At 38.4% G+C, this 12,163-nt stretch overlaps 1 long non-coding RNA gene across 4 annotated transcripts in view; it reads left to right on the top strand.

Moving 5' to 3' along the window:
* Nucleotides 1–12,163, top strand: part of LOC103346435 (NBPF family member NBPF3) — a 270,838-nt gene that overhangs the window by 230,502 nt on the left and 28,173 nt on the right. For all 4 annotated transcript variants that reach the window (XR_016218301.1, XR_016218303.1, XR_016218304.1 and 1 more), the window contains exons 5-7: nt 9,848–9,995; nt 10,137–10,274; nt 10,394–10,496. This is a non-coding gene — a long non-coding RNA (NBPF family member NBPF3). The remainder of the gene's footprint in view (nt 1–9,847; nt 9,996–10,136; nt 10,275–10,393; nt 10,497–12,163) is intronic.

Raw genomic sequence — 12,163 nt, 5'->3', positions numbered from 1 at the left:
TGTCTACTCTGCCTGTCCAAAAATATATTTATATATATCAAAAATAAAATGTAACACACAAAATAAATTAAAACCCCAAATGTGGAATACTATGGGAAAAGCAGTTTCTGTCAAGAGAACTGGTTTTATCCAGCTTTGTGCCACAAAATCCAGGTAATGACCAGTTCTCTTGCATTCCTGTTTTTTTAAAAGGCAGTATCTAAGGCAAATTCATTTACAGTAACTGTGAATTCCTTCTAAACTAGGAAGGCTTAAGTTTTGTTTTCCCAAATATATATATATATGTATATATATATATATATATATATATATCACAATATATCATAATATGTAGTATATCATACCAGTACATTGAATCATAAGCATGATATAATTATTCCAATGGATGCAAAAAACCATTCAATGAAATTCAACACCCATTCCTGTTTCATAAAAAAAGAAACATAGTTCAATATAATAAAGGTTATATATGACAACTCTCAGTCACTGTCCTATTGAACGAGGGAAAATCAAATGCATTTCCTCTAAGATCTGGAACCACACTAGGATATATATTTATTGTTGCTGCTCTTATTCAATACAGTATTGGAATTTTTAGCCAGAGCCTTTAGGAAAGAGAAAGAAAGAGTACAAATAGAAAGGAGAAGCTCAAACTATTCCTTCTCAGATGATATGCTTCTGTATGATGAGAAACCTAAAGACTCCTCAAAAACACATTAGAACTGACAAATTCTGTAAAGTCACAGGATACAATCAACACACAAAACAAGTTACATTTTTATACACCAATAATTAACTCCCTGTGGAAAGAATGATAAAAACAATCCCATTCAGGAGAACTACCAAAAAATGCCTGGGAGCAAATTAAACCTGGTAAGTGAACGACCTCTGCAATGCACATTACAAAAAACCAAAGAAAGAAATTGAAAAAGACACAGAAAATGCAAAGACTGCTCATATTCATGGATTGTAAAAAGTAATTTAAAACTTTCCATATTACCCAAAGTAATTTACAGGGTCAGTGCTTCCTCATGAAAATATTTATGACATTTTTCACAATTGTGTTAAAAACAATACTAAAATTCACGTCTAAGCACAATAGATTCAGCAAAGGCAGAACAAACTTGAACAAAAAGAACAAAGCTGGAGGAATCACAATACAAGATTTCAAGGTATACTCCAGGACTATTGTAAACAACACAGCATAGTGCTAGCATAAAAACAGACACAAAGATGAATAGCATAGGATATAACAGGAGATTCCAGAAACTAATCCATGTATCTACTAATAATTGAACTTTGACAAAAGTGCTCAAAGCACGTATACTCTTTCTTCAATAAATGGTGCTGGGGAAACTGAATCCCCTTACACAGAAGATTAAGATTGACCCCTACTTTTTATCCTATACAGAAATCCACTTAAATGGATTATGTATCTAAATGTAAGGCCTGAAGCTATTCAACTACTACAACAAATAACAGGGGACATAGGTCAAACCAGTAAGAAAGACTATTGGCTATATAAACATGTATATATTTATTATATATATTATAGTTATTGCCAAATAAATAAATGAATGAATAACAAATGCTGGTGAGGATGCAGAGGAAAGAGAAGAAATGCAAGTTAGTGTAGCCAATAGGAAAAAGAGTTGAGTTCCTCCAAAAAAAATCTTTTTTACTATAGAAGGAATTCACTGTTATTGAAAATTGGTTTGCTTCAGGTAGCTCTTTTAAGCGAACATTAATGCTACAGGACTTTTTACTGGCACGTTTTTGCTGGCACATACTTGATAAAAAAAATTCTGTTGCTAGGAACTGATTTTCCCAAACTAGTTCACAATTCTAGTTTTTTTTCCATGTATGTTACATTTTATTTTGTATATATTTATAAATTTACCAAATTACCTTTTTGGTGTTATGCTTGATAGAGGAATTCATGTAATTGAATATTCAGATTTTTTGTTAACTTTTTAGTCACCATTTTGACTCCTAATTTTATGTATACTTTTGGCTTCTCGCTGACTCTGTTATTTTTTGCACTGTGTACCAATACACTCGTGGATTCCTGTTTTTTAAATGTATGTATTTAGTTTTCATTCACCAACAACTACATTTTTGCCATAGTACAACTTAATATAGAAAAAAAGTGACTCCATCTGGCATTTATTCCCAAAAAAGAAAGAAAATACCTCAATTTCTGTTCTGTACATTTGGGAAAAGTAAAATTTAAGCCTTTTTTAGTACTGAATGAATTCACAGTTATTGAAAATTTATTTTTCTCTGGAAGCTCTTTCAAATACACACCAATGCTAGAGGACTGGTCATTGGCTGGTTTTGCTGGCACAAACTGGATAAAACCAGTGTTGTTGTTAGGAACTGAATAGTCCAAACTAGTGCACAATTCAGTTCAGTTTTGTGTTTGTGTGTGTTATTTTATCTTGGATATTTTTATAAATTAGCCAAGCTACTTTTTTGGTTTTATGCTTGATGTAGGAATTCATATAATTGAATATTCTGTGTTTTTTTTTTAATTTGTAGGCCAATTCTAGTCAGCATTTTGAGTCCTAATTTTATTTATAATAAGTTATACCTGGAGGGGGCCGCCCTCTCACCCGTCACGCGCCACACGTTCATGGGGAACCTGGTGCTAAACCATTCGTAGACGACCTGCTTCCGGGTCGGGGTTTCATACGTAGCAGAGCAGCTCCCTTGCTGCGATCTATTGAAAGTCAGCCCTCGACACAAGGGTTTGTAAACAAAAAAAAAGGAAAAAAATAACAAGTTATAGCTGGAACACAGTTTTTTTGTGTTTCTTTTTTTATGAGATTAAGGCAAGGTGTTAGGAGATGGAACACCAATGTGGTTGCTTGAAGCTTGGGGATTGTGTTGGGCCTATGAAAGGAGACTTGAGCAGTCAATGATAATGCTTGTTAGATTCTAACTCTGTTCATTTTCCTGAAGACATTAACTTAGTTGTTCAAAAACAACTCTTAGATTGTGAATAAGGTAACTATAAAACAGTAAATATGCTTACTGGCACTCTAATTTGATCACCAGACATGAGAAAGTATTATAAAACCTGATTTTCATGAGGGGCTCATGCATCTAGTGAAGAACAGCAAAAACTGAAAATAACAAGACAGGGAGAAAGAAAAGATGGAAAAGCAAAATAAAAATTAAAAACTCATCCACTAAATTGTGCTAAAAAATTTGTCTCAAAATATGTAAATGTCATTGGAACATTTATAAATGAATGCAAGATGAAATATACAAAAAACTCTTCCAGATAATGTAATATAAGGATAATTGGGATTTTCCAATAGATTAATGAAGATGTCATATTTACTAAAATGCTCCACAATAAAGAAAAATAAAATTAGAAATAAAATGAACAGATCAATTACAGATCTTTGAAATAAGAAGCATAGCCACAAAACTTCAAAACTCAATAAAGAAGGTAATTTTCAGTTCTCAGATTAAAGAAAATTGTATCTTAGAAGAGCTCATGAGAGGCCTGCACTTGTTTGCATTCCAGCTGCTCCACTTCCCATGCAGCTCCCTGCTGATGCTCCTGGGAAAGCAGCAGAAGTCCCTGGGCCCCTGAACTCATGTGAGAGACCAAAAAGAAGCTCCAGGCTGCTGGCTTCAGCCTGGCCCAGCCCTCCTGTTGTGGCCATTTGAGGAGTGAATCAGTGGATGGAATATGCTTGTTTTCTCCCTCCCTCCCTCCCTCCCTCCCTCCCTCCCTCTTTCCCTCCTTCCCTCTCTCTCTCTCTGCAGCTCTCCAGTTCCCTCTCTCTCTGTAACTCTACCCTTCCAATATATAAATAAAAGTTTAAAAAGGCTAGTATCCTATTCAGTGAGGATGGTTTGGGGTTAAAAAAAAATGAAAAGATGGGCTCATGAAGGAGTCCACCAGGTTTTAATACTCACAGATAGTACTTTGAAAGGAACATTTTAGAGACTTGAATAATATAATGAGAGCTGTATTTAGCTATAGTTAAGGTTACTGAGTGAAAGAATGGGTAAAATGGGGGAAAAAGAATAAACAAAAATATTTCAGCATTGTTGATAAGCTAAGCCTTAAATAGCAGAAAACATGCATTCTATTTAGTGAGTACAATAAATAAAAGTCAGTGTATGCATAGAGAAGTCAAAGAAATTTTCACAATTCAAGATGATTATTTAAATGAAGAAATATGCTTTGTTTGAGGAGCAGCATAGGATAAATAAAAAATTATTCCACAATCTATGGAAATTCTCAACATCCTTATCTTTGCTTGTTGTCCTTCTTCCATGCTCACCATTTCACTGTGGAATTCCTATTAGATCAAACCCATATCAATCCACCTATCTTCCATATCTTTGAACTACTATTTCAGAATGTTTTTTCTTTTTCTCTGTTTACCGTGTTTTTGATTTTTTATAATATTCTGTGTATTTATGCTATAACTGACACTAGTTGAAGCTTTATTATGTTTAATAATTTTATCTTTTCAAACATTTACAAGTTGATATTACATAGATGTTCATATATATATAAAATAAATCTCTCTTTGTCTCTCTCTCTCTCACACACACACACACACACACACACACAGGTTAAAAAGGAATAATGGAAAACATGTTGCAGGCAAAGAGAAACTGATAGTAGTGAACTTGATGACATTCCATAGCAGCAAACTTGATGACATTCCATAGCATGTATAAGCATAAAGAAGACACTCTATAATGATAATGAAAGTAATTCAAAACTTATTCTTTATAAAAATATAAAATTCTGAAATATATATTAACCTCTTTTATCTGAATAAAAGTATCTATAAAACCTATAGAAACTCTATGCATAAAGTCTGAAAAGTTGGCCGGCGCCGCGGCTCACTAGGCTAATCCTCCACGTAGCGGCGCCGGCACACCGGGTTCTAGTCCCGGTCGGGGCGCCGGATTCTGTCCCGGTTGCCCCTCTTCCAGGCCAGCTCTCTGCTGTGGCCAGGGAGTGCAGTGGAGGATGGCCCAGGTGCTTGGGCCCTGCACCCCATGGGAGACCAGGAAAAGCACCTGGCTCCTGGCTCCTGCCATCGGACCAGCGCGGTGCGCCGGCTGCAGCGCGCCGGCTGTGGCTGCCGTTGGAGGGTGAACCAAGGGCAAAGGAAGACCTTTCTCTCTGTCTCTCTCTCTCACTGTCCACTCTGCCTGTCAAAAAAAATAAAATAAAAAATAAAGTCTGAAATGTTCAGTGCTTTCCCCCCTTAGTTGTAAAATAAGTCTAACATGGTCCCCTAGCACAGCGTCTATTTAATGGTCACTCAAAAACTTCCCAGTAGTAGGTAAAAAAGAAGTAACGATATATGCATTAAATAATGAAAGTGTCATTATTCACATTGCAATTTAGAAACTTGTAAAACTCATACTAATGTAACTGATTAACTGAAATCAGTTGAATTAACAAAATCTTTGACTTATGGTTAATATACAAAATTAAGAATATGCATGCAATTGCGTCTGTAGATTGGAAATTTTATAAAGGTTATAAATCTTTCCAAATTGATCTATACTTTCAATGGAATTCAAATTATAATTTCAGCAGAATATTTGATGGGTAGAAATTAATAATCTTGTTACCAAAAGGTAACAAATGACAATGATAGTCAAAGGAACCCAGGATCGGATAAAGGTTTCCCTAGGATGAGGACAACTGTTCCTGGAGAGTAAGGCCAGAACATGGAATCAAGGAAGCATCCCTGCATACCAGGGATAAATCCCACTTGGTCTGGGTGGATGATCTTTCTGATGTGTTGCTGCATTCTATTGGCGAGAATTTTATTGAGGATTTTTGCATCTATGTTCATCAGGGATATTGGTCTGTAATTCTCTTTCAGTGCTGCATCTTTTTCTGGCTTAGGAATTAAGGTGATCCTGGCGTCATAGAAAGAATTTGGGAGGATTCCCTCTTTTTCAGTTGTGCTGAATAGTTTGAGAAGAATTGGAGTCAGTTCTTCTTTAAATGTCTGGTAGAATTCAGCAGTGAATCCATCTGGTCCTGGGCTTTTCTTTGTTGGGAGGGCCTTTATTACTGTTTCAATTTCTGTCTCAGTTATGGGTCTGTTTAGGTTTTCGATGTCTTCCTGGTTCAATTTAGGTAGGTTGCATGTGTCCAGGAATCTATCCATTTTTGATAGATTTCCCTGTTTACTGGCATGCAAGTCCTTGTGGTAATTTCTGATGATTCTTTTTATTTCTGTGGTGTCTGTTGTTACATTTCCTTTTTCATCTCTGATTTTATTGATTTGGCTCTTTTCTCTTCTTTTTTTAGTTAGTTGGACCAATGGGGTGTCAATTTTGTTTATTTTTTCAAAAGACCAGGGTCCAGAGGGCAGAGGCAGATAGAATCTGGGCTCCAGCAGGGAGCTAGCTGCTCTCAGCAGAAAGGGCCCTGTAGTTCATACCCATTCCATTTGCAAAGTCTTCCCTCCAAATCCTCAGAGGTTTGGCTGCAGGAATCACCTCTCCTCCCTTGGATGCTTGATTCCTTTAATAAAGTGATGTTGCATTTTGCATATAACCCACAGCCCTCCCACATATCTTAAATCAGCCCTAGATTACTTAGCATACCTAATACAGTACAAAAGGTATGTAAATAGTGTTACACTGTATTGTTTAGAGAATGATGACCAAAAAAATGGTCTGTACATATCCAACATAGATACAGTAATTTTTATTCTAGAGCCAGAGAAACTGAAACAGAGCCCAAACCAGAGACAGAGAGGCCCCAACATCTGATTCACTCTCCTGTGCCCACCGTAGCCCGGGCTGGGCCAGAACCAGAGCCAAGAATTCAATCTAAGTCTCTCACATGGATGGCACAGGTATAACTACCATTATAACATTATAACTGCCATTAGCTACCACCTCCCAGGGTATGCATTGGCTAGAGGCCAAAATTGGGAGCCAGAGCTTGGAATTGAAACCAGGCATTTCAACATGGCACACAGGCCTCTTAACTGATGGACCAAAGACCCATCCCTTTCTGAGTATTTTTGGCTCACAGTTGCCTGAATCTGCAGGGGCAGAACACACAGATGTTCAGGGCTGTGTTCACCTTCTAATCTTTCCAGGTGGGACTGTACATGATGCATCCAAACCACATTCACAAGGACCAAATAATTAAAATCCTCAATGATTAAAAACTGTAGGTCAATTAGTTTCAAAACAACTAGTGAGTTCTCAGTTTAGACTGTGAGGTTATGCTTGTTTAGGACACAGGACAGAATCACAGATTCTTAAAAATGAAAATAGCCCTGGAAATCATATCAGAGTCATTACACAATACAACTCCAAGGTACAGATTCACATCAAATTTTATATATGTAATACCTGTGGTATATGCAGTATTGCCTAGATCATGTAGTCATCCCATAAATCGTATACAACAGAACCATCTGTAGACATGCACAGAGGTCCCACTTTACACAGCCTTTGTGAATCTAAATATCTGAAACTGAGACCCAAGAATCTATATTAATGTAATTTCCCTAGGATACCTAAAGGCACAGCCAGGTTTAGACCAGTTTTTGTCAACTGATAAAGCTAGAATAGTAATAATGAAAAGAATGGTAAAATAATTATAGCCATTATTGGTGTTTATCGCCCAATACTGTTATTAGTTAACATGCATTGTCTTAATTTAATTTTGAGAGATATTATTCATAGTGTTATCCACTTATCACAGACATAGAAAGAGAGGGAGTTGGAATAACCCTCTAAAGTTACCCACCTAGAGCTGGCCAGGGCAGATCTGCTCAAGCTCCAGCATGCTACAACATAGCTGTGAAGAACACACCAAGTTATACAGAAGCAAAATGTTCACTTCTGCTACAGAGCCAATAATCATATCACTGATTTTATTTTATTTTATTTTTTAATTTATTTGACAGGTAGAGTTATAAACAGTGAGAGAGACAGAAAGGTCTTCCTTCCATTGGTTCACTCCACAAATGGCCGGTACAGCTGGCACTGTGCCGATCCAAAGCCAGGAGCCTGGTGCTTCCTCCCGGTCTCCCATGTGGGTGCAGGGGCCCAAGCACTTGGGCCATCCTCCACTGCCCTCCTGGGCCACAACAGAGAGCTGGACTAGAAGAGGAGCAACCAGGACTAGAACCCGGTGCCCATATGGGTGCCAGCGTCACAGGCAGGAGATTAACCAAGTGAGCCATGGCGCCAGCCCCAGATCATTTTTTTTTTTTTATGTGTAAAGCATCTGCCATCAGTCCTTGGGAAAACATTTTTCATTCATTTCACTGAAATAAGTGTGCCAGGAGCAAGAGACAAGTGGGAGAGCCATATGTATTTTCCTCCAAGAAGTGCCCTTGGAGGTGGTCACCTGAAGTGTGGATGCGCCTGACTATAGCCTCTCAGCCAGGGCTCTCCCAGACTAGCACACTTCATCTCCACCAGACCCAAAAAGTGGATTCCTTTATGTCCAGTGTAGCCTAGAAAGCTCCCCCATGGTTGACTCTCGTTTTTATCTGCTCTGGAGGAGCAGGGACTGGATCCAGCTCCACAAGGGAGACTGAATACTGCCATTGACTTGTGGGTACATTTATGCAGTCTTCATTATATCTTGCCTTTGTGCTAAGGATGCTAAGGTTCTCCTTTATATTTGTTTAACATAGAGAACACAGAACGTGGGCAATGGCTCACAGATAGAAACATAATTATGCCCTGGTCCTGTCCCCTCCCTTCCACAGACTGAACATTATTGTTCCTTCCTGGGACACCCCCTTCTGCTGCCCCACCCTCTATCCCTGCCTAACTCTTGCTATTTCGCCTTTCATTTCAGTGTCATTGTCTCTCAGAATTTTTTCTGACTGATTGTTTGAACCCCACTTTCTGAAATACTGTGATTCCTATTTATAGTAGCTCATCATTGATATAACACTCGCTCTCAACCAGATACTGCTTCCATTGCTTTACATATGGTAACTGATTTATGTAGAGTGTTGTTGGCTGAGAAATAATAGGCTCAGAGAGAGTAAGAGATTGAGATCGCACAGCTAGTAAAAGGCAAAGGCTAGTTTAGAATCCAGAATTCTTGTTCCAGAATCTGCGAAAGATGCAGTATATTTGGGACAACATTTTCTGATGTGTGTTTGGGGATGCAAAAATAAAACCAAAATTCTATAGTTAACTGTATATTAGACCTACATACTGAGGGCAACTGGTCTGTACTTCCATGGGGACATCCCCTTCCTTCCTCGATATCACACTCTACCTGTGTTTCTAGGACTTTCTCTCACTACAAGTTTGAATTTGCTTCAGAACCACATGTCTAGTAGCAAATGTATGGGCACTTTAGGTTGGACAGTGTACTTAATCTCAAGGAATATCAGGGAGTGCTAGAGCTTTCTTGGTAGTTAAAAGTCTAAGATTCATTTTCTTTCATGATTAAATCTGTGTTAGTTAAGGATCTTTTCTGGAATGGTAGCCCAGTGTGACAGAAAGATATTTAAGAAAATCTGTAACAGTGATGGAACTGATAATTAATGATGCTTTTCAGGAAAATCTCCAATCAGGTGATTATTTTTCTTTAAGCTTGACTCTGACACTCCAAAGTTAGATTCCTCATAGTCAGGCCAGGTCTGAAGTTTTGCCCTGGATAGGTTACATCCACCCTTTCTAAGCCCAGGTATATCAGACCTCACACTGTCCATGTTACAAGATGCTGTGCCTTCCTGGATACTGGATTTCCCAAAACCCTATCCATCTATAAGCCTTCTTACCAGCCTCACAGTGCCTCTTTACAGTGGACTGTCTCAGGAACTCACACATAATTCTGTGCCTGCAGGGAACTTCCCAACACAGATGTCCAGGAGCAGAGCTATTTAAAATCACCTGCTTGAGAACAGGAACTGAACCTTTGTACAGCAATGGAGAGCACTGCAATCAAGTAGGGGCTCTAAGGGAAAGAAACATGTTGTGAAAGTGTCCAAGGGGTAAGGATTGTCGGGGTATCTTTGACAGCCAGGTCCTGATTCAATCATTGAGGGTATGTCAAGGTAGATGTGGAGCAGCTGATTGGGAAAAATGCCTTGTGAACTCTTTGCCACAGCCCCTGTCTGACATTGTCCTTTCAGACTCCATCCCAGGATACCTGCTGTTCTCTCCAAGAGGCCCTCGCCATGGGTTTCAAAGGAGGTGAGAATTATCTTCCAGGACTCAGCAGGAGAATCCAGTGCCTAAGACATCACCCCAAGGGAATGCTAGAGAAGATGGTGAGAGTTCCCAGGTCCCAAGAGCTGCTCATGAGCCAGACCCTGCAATTTCTTCAAGACAGAGGGGCTGTCCCTCGGAGCCGTCTGTACAGTTCTCTTCACCTCTTTTCCTCATCCAGGGCTACTGCTATTCCCCTGTGTGATGAAGCCAGCACAGCGCTGGGGACGTCATCCAGGAAAGCCAGGGCTGCAAAAGGAGGACGCACAGAGCATGGGAGCCATGTGAGTACTAACTGCTCAAAGTGATGGAGTCAGCATGGTGCACACAAGTAGATGCCTTGGGTCAGGCCCTGGTGAACTGTGCCATAATTCTGGGTATTGTGACAAGAGAGCTCTTAATTAGGCAAGCCATGTCACTCACATAACAAGGCGGTGTGCCTCTTGCTGACACTATGATGCTGCTGCGTAGTGAATCCTCATGCTTGAACAACACCCCTGAGTAGCAGATCTTCTCACTTGATTGTCTTTGCTTTGGTTACAGAAAGACTAAGATCTCAAAATCCAGCATACTTTAACAAGTGGGCAGGACTTTCTGTTATAATGTGGAGGTATACTTGTTTTTTCCACGTCCTCACTAGCATTTACTGTTTTTTGATTTATATATGAGAGCCATTCTAAAAGGGCTGAGGTGAAACCTCATTGTGGCTTTGATTTGTACTTTCCTGATGGCTGGTGGTGATCCTAAACATTTTTTCATGTGTCTGCTGGCCATCGAAATTTCTTCTCTTCTTTCTTTAAAGAAAGATTTTTATTTTATTTATTTGAGAGACAGAGTTACAAAGAGAGGGAGGGAGGGAGAGAGAGAGAGAGAGAGACTTCTTCCATCTGCTGGTTCACTCCCCAAATGGCTGCAATGGCCAGAGTTGAGCTGATCCAAAGTTGAAGCACCCTGCATACCAGGCATAAATCCTGCTTTCTCTGAATGAATGATCTTTCTGATATGTTGCTGGGTTTGATTATGTAGTATTTGTTGAGGATTTTGCATCTATGTAAATCAGGTTATTGGTCTAAAGTTCTCTTTCTCTGTTGAGTTTTTCTGGTTTAGGAATTAGGGTGATGCTGCCTTCATAGAAGGAGTTTAGGAGGACTCTCTCCCTTTCAGTTGTTTTGTATAGCTTGAGAAGAATTGGGATTAGTTCTTTAAATGTCTGGTCGAATTTAGCAGTGAAGCCATCTGGTGCTGGGCTTTTCATTGTTGATAGTCTTTATTACTGATTGAATTTCCATCTTGGTTATTGATCTGTTTAGATTTTTGTGTCTTGCTGCCTCACTTTTAGTAGATTGTATGTGTCCAGGTTTATATCCATTTCTTCGCTCGTTGTAGCAATTCCTGGTAATTCTTTTTATTTCTGTGCTATTTTTGTTACATTTCCTTTTTCATCTCTGATTCTAATGATTTGGGTTTTCTCCTTGGTTTACTTTTTTTGTTGTTTATTCAGGCTAATGGTGTTTCAATTTTGTTTATTTTTTCCAACAAAAGAATTTTCATTTCACTGATCATTTGTGATTTTTTTGTTTCAGTTTTGTTTGTTTCTTATCTAATTTTAATTATTTCATTCCTGCTACCAACATTAAATTTGATTTGTCATTTTTCTGGGTCCTTGAGATACATTGATTGCTTAGTTATTTTCCAATTTATTAATACAGGCACTAATTGTTACATAATTCCCTCTTAACTCTTCTTTTCTGTATCCCATAAATTTTGATATGTTGCATTGTCTTCTTCATATTTTTCCAAAAATTTTTTGAATTCTCTTTTAATTTCTTCTATGACCCACTGATCATTCAGGAGGATGTTGTTCAGTCATGTATTTGCATGTGTTCTAGAGTTTCTTGAGTTCTTAATTTTCAGATTCAGTTCCATTGTGGTCCAAGGAGATGCATGCTAT

Source organism: Oryctolagus cuniculus, chromosome 12, assembly GCF_051225735.1.
Source record: "Oryctolagus cuniculus isolate XC-2025 breed Fujian yellow rabbit chromosome 12, ASM5122573v1, whole genome shotgun sequence".
NCBI classification, from domain to species: Eukaryota; Metazoa; Chordata; class Mammalia; order Lagomorpha; family Leporidae; genus Oryctolagus; species Oryctolagus cuniculus.
The sequence above is the reverse complement of the archived record's forward strand: the minus strand, read 5'-3'. Positions and strand labels throughout refer to the sequence as shown.